The sequence below is a fragment of the Aricia agestis genome, chromosome 4 (genome assembly GCF_905147365.1).
Source record: "Aricia agestis chromosome 4, ilAriAges1.1, whole genome shotgun sequence".
Classification (NCBI taxonomy): Eukaryota; Metazoa; Arthropoda; class Insecta; order Lepidoptera; family Lycaenidae; genus Aricia; species Aricia agestis.
Window position 1 is genome coordinate 22,624,949 of NC_056409.1, and position 5,541 is coordinate 22,630,489.

Consider the following 5,541-nt stretch of genomic DNA (forward strand, 5'->3'; position numbering starts at 1 on the left):
CAAAAAATGCACTTATCAATATAAAAAGTAGCCACTAGTGGATTCTCAGACCTTTATGTTCGGTCGAACATAAGAGAATAATCAAAAACTGTACTCTTTATACAAATATATTCCAGTTTCAACAATTTTGATAACTTGATATAATAGAAATTTTAATTATGAGCGTCCACGGCGATTGTAGGTATAGAAGTGGCTCGCGGTGTACCTTGTAAGTTGTAACGCGGCGCGAACACTACTGAATATGCATATAAAATTTGGTAAAAATCAGTAAAGCCGTTTCTGAGGAGTAACATTGTGACACGAGAATTTTATATACATAATAAGATAAGAAGTTAATCACATGTTTCTTAGATTTGATATATTTGACCATTTTTTTATTTCAATCTAATATCGTAACTCAAATAATTAATTTACCTGATCAATAAAAAAACATGCCTATTTCGGCGCTACCGATTTAAAAACTAACTTTCGATCGTAAGAAGGTGCTGATCGTCTGGTGGAGCTCCTAGACTCCGTGTCAGATAAACTTATAGTTTGTGCGTTTTATGATGATATGGGTGACGCTTCTCATATTCCTTGCTACGGGTTTTTTTACAATAAAACAAAAAAAAAAAACAAAATGTAATAAATTATATTCCATCTACAAAAACAAATGTTTCCTATAATAATTGTAAAATATATGATGAATAACAATAGAATTCCAAGAATCCACGATCGAAGGATTAATAGGAGTATAATCAGTAAAACCGTTTCGGAGGAGTAAGGACACGAGAATTTAAAATAATTAATGAAGATAAGAAGATGTAAGTACTTATTTATTGTATTAAATATTAATATTATAAGGCACTTATTTATAGGGGCAGTTGTAAATTTCAGTTTTGGTAAGTTAAAAATTATAAATGGCACGTGTAATAACTACGAGGGCTGCTATTTATGTATCCGGAATTAAAAAAGAAACAAACATATATCATTTAATATGGTTTTATTGCTTTTCAAAATATTCGCCGCGATGATCGACACACTTTTGCATACGCTGGAACCAATTTTCATAGCACTTTTTCCATTCTGATTGAGGTATCTCCAAAACGTGCATTTTGAACGCATCAACAGCCTCTTCGCGGCTCGAAAAACGTTGACCACGTAATTTGTTCTTCGCGTATGGAAATAAAAAGAAATCGTTAGGTGCCAAATCAGGGCTGTACGGCGGATGACCAGTCAATTCGATCTTTTGACCCTCCAAAAACTGAGTTGTTTCAGCTGAGGTGTGACAGCTAGCATTGTCGTGATGTAATATGATTCTGCGTTGTCGGTTGTCCTTTCTTATTTCTTCAAAGACTTCTGGTAAACAAATGGTCGTATACCATTCAGAATTAACCGTTTTACGATTCTCTAATGGCACTGTAGCCACATGTCCATTAATTTCAAAAAAACAGGCGACCATTTGCTTCAAAGTACTTTTTGCACGAGTAACTTTTGTTGGTTTCGGCTCATCCTGGAACACCCACACCGTTGACTGTTGTTTAGTTTCGGGGTCATATGCATAGATCCAAGATTCATGATCTGTGTAGATATTATAAACGGCTTTTGACGTACCACGGTTGTATTTTTTTATCATTTTTTTGCACCAATCGACACGAGTCCGTTTTTGATCGATTGTCAAGTTGTGCGGAATCCAACGCGAACATATTTCTTTTACAGCCAAATGTTCGTGTAATATCTTATGTATGCACGTCATACTTATGCCTAAGGACGCCTCTATCTCGCGATATGTAACATGACGATCACGCATTATTAGTTCCCGCACAGCATCTATATTTTGTGGGACAACAGCTGTTTTTGGGCGACCTTCTTTATTTTCATCCGTGAGCATAGACCGCCCACGATTAAACTCACTGTACCAGTGATAAACAGTGGTTTTTGATGGTGCTTCATCTCCAAAAGTTGCGGTGAGTTGAATAAAGCACTGTTGTTGATTTAGCCCACGCCGAAAATCGTAGTAAATCATTGCACGAAAATGTTCACGCGTTAAATCCATGGCAAATGAAGACACGCAATTTTCAAAATGACGCAACAATGGAAAAATAATTGACAGACACATGAAACAAAATGTATTCTTCAACCAAAGAGTTCTATTTTCAAATGTTGTAATTACTTTTTAAATATTGTTCTTGTAAGTGGCCAGTTCCGGATACATAAATAGCAGCCCTCGTAGTTTAGCAGTTAAAACTAAGCATTAAAGTAAACAAAAATGAGTTATAAAAAATATTGAAATGGATCATTGAAAACATTATTGAACAGTAAAATAATTAAATGAGCGGTTGAAATTAATGAATGAGCGGTTACGTGTGGGCAGTAACGAATCGGAATTTGTCAGTAAGAAATCTCATTCTAAGCAGTTTTTTAAACAATGAGGTATATATAATATATATCTCATTGTTATATAATATATATACCTCATTGTATATAATATTATATTTTATTATTATTATAATAAAATATAATAAAATCGGCCAAGTGCTAGTTGAACTCGCCCATGGAGGGTTCCGTACCGTTATAAAGCGAAAGTAGGACGGTCGCCGGCTGCTGCTGCAGCACGCTCGCTGCGCTCGCTCCGCTCCCTCTGTGTTGTGGTCTAAGTTCTAACCTAACCTAACCTACTCTTGGACTTTCTGTATTGTGTTTGTTTTTGTTTTGGCGGGGGGCTGCGCCCCCCCGTCCCCCCGCTACGGTATCCGTGGTTAAATAGGCCTTCTGTTGAAAAATAAGTTCCCATATTATAATAAACGTAATTATCCTGAAACGTATATAAACTACATAATAAATAGAACAAAAGTTCTGATAAAATTTTAATAGTCTAATTCAGAAACTCCACAGAATATATAGCTACTCTAATTTAACAAAATTATAAATAGTTTCTTTTAAACACATTAACTTAGAAGTAGGGAATTATATAGTAAAAGAAACACAAGCATGAATATTTGTTCGTAATTTATTTATTTGACAACTACTTTGCTACATATCCACCACTTGTAAGTTGTATGACTCGAGCGATCTTTACACGAAATATTTCGAGTGTTTTAAGAATACACAAACTATTAGCAACAAATTATATCGTGCAGGAAACCGGTCTCGAACGCTTCAACTCCCAAGCGGCCACATGTGGTGTACGAATTCGGACATCTATAACCGGTCCCACTCGTTCGACTCGAGCGATCTTTGCACGAAATATTTGAATGTGAAGTTTTGAGAATACGCAAACTGTGTTACGCTCGTAAAAATCTCATAATTCGGTATTTTATTCGAAGATGAACTTTTCTCACATCCTGAGAATTATGCCCAAGGTGCATTGGTTGGTTGCATATTAAGGTATCTATGACTATCTCGATGGCCGCTGCGGCTCGGCCGCTAGTGTGCGCCCGGCCCCGCGCCGCTCGCTTGACAGATTAAAGCGAGACGGCAGACAGTTATTGTACTAATGAACGCGAAACGCAATGCATAAGGTTGAAATTAGGTTGTTTTCCAGAATAGTAGGTAAATAATATCTCGGCAATTTCGCGCAGTTTGTATTACTTTGTATGGAAGTGAGCTGTGTGAGACATGCATGTTACTTTATCGAAGCAGCTTACTTCTCAGAAGTAATGTCAAATGTGTGCCTTACGCTCTGGAGTTAAGGCTGAATTTGTTATGTTTAATTTTGGTGACATTGGTGACCCTGACGTGGTAATGATGATGATGATGATGAATGTAATTTGCAGAGTAGCATATGCTTTCAGTTCTTAAAACAGCGCCTAAGCCCCCAAACTTGTATTTATAAGGAATCCGGAGTTCTGTTAGTATCTTCGGAACCATAGTATACTTCGGTGCAAAATCTTGCGTTTTGGTAGCATATGCTTAGGATGCTTCTTATAAAACCAAAATCACCAAACCATATGTTTCCATATAAATTTCGAGGAATTCCCTCGATTACTCATGGATCCCTTCATCAGGTCACCACTTTTGTGAACATGGTACCAAATTGGAGTGAAACCTAATACAACAAAACAAACATTTCAAAAATCGGTTCACAAACGGCGGAGTAATCGTTGAACATCTATACTTATAATAAACTAAAACTTATACTTATAATAAAATAAACTTTTTTTTAACCGACTTTCAAAAAAGGAGGAGTAAATGTTTACTTTGCTGTTTGTGGTCAGATTTTCAAAATTCTTATTTTGTTGTATAGATTGCTCGAATTTGATACCATGTTTACAATAAAATCGGCCAATATAGTACAATAAAGTCGGACTCGCGCACGAAGGGTTCCGTACCGTTATAGAGAAAAAATAGGCCAAAAGCTGTGTTTTTGTATGGGAGCCCCCCTTAAATTTTAATTATATTCTGATTGTATTATTAATTATTAAAGTACAGATATAATTAAGGATTCCGTGAAAATTTCAACTGCCTGCCTGTTGTCATTATTGATATCGAGCAAAAAAGGCCATAAAATCATGTTTGTTGTATGGGAGCCCTCCTTAAATATTGATTTTGTTTTGTTTTCAGTATTCGTTGTTATAGCGGCAACAGATATACACAATCTGTAAAAAATTCAGAACTCTAGCTATAAAGGTTCTTGAGATACAGCCTGGAGAAGACAGACGGACAGACAACGAAGTCTTAGTAACAGGGTCCCGTTTTTCCCTTTGGGTACGGAACCCTAAAAACGGTGACTTGATATGTAATGGAATTGAAAGAACTCCTCGAAATTTACAACGACAACCAAAGTGATCACTAATTCTAGCAAAGGTCGATCTTTAAATCTTTTCCTAATATTCGTAAACGATTATCCACACCCTGGATGGATATAATTGACCACAGCGTATCTCAATTCGTTACCGGCTATGGAAATTTTAAAGTCAAACTGTACGGATCTAAGTCGGTCGGTCATCGGTCGAGCACATAGGTAGAAATTGTATAATATGTCCGACCGAAGGCAGTGCTTGAATAAACCTCTCATCATGTTCTCTGGGAGCGCTTTTTCTGCCAAAACGAAAGAACTACAATGCTAGACAACCTACAGTGTCCTAGACAATCTGATGTCGCATACTACGGTGATATCGTGGACAGCGCTATAGGAACTTAATCCGTGCCTTCAAGCGTTTTTGTCACAATTATTATTGGCAACAGTCTAACACAACAAATTCCAATTTGTTTCCCTTCGAAGAAAGGATTTTTCAAAACGATAAGTATCTGAGGTTCAAGTTTTCTGGGTATTTTGATGTAAATTTAAAATTTCGTGTGTAACATAGATCCAAATAAGATAGTCGTAGTCCGTAGATAGGTGTTTAATTTTCTAAATCTCGATTTTAATAACATACATTCACGCGGACGAAGTTGCGGGCAACAGCTAGTACACAAATAAAAATAAAAAAAATATCCACAGCCGAACATAAAACCTCCTCCTTTTTGGAACCTCCTCCTTTAAGAGGGAATCGGGTAATAGGGGAGGGTAGGGATGGGACGGGAAGGGAATAGGGAAGGGAAAAGGGTAGGGGATTGGGC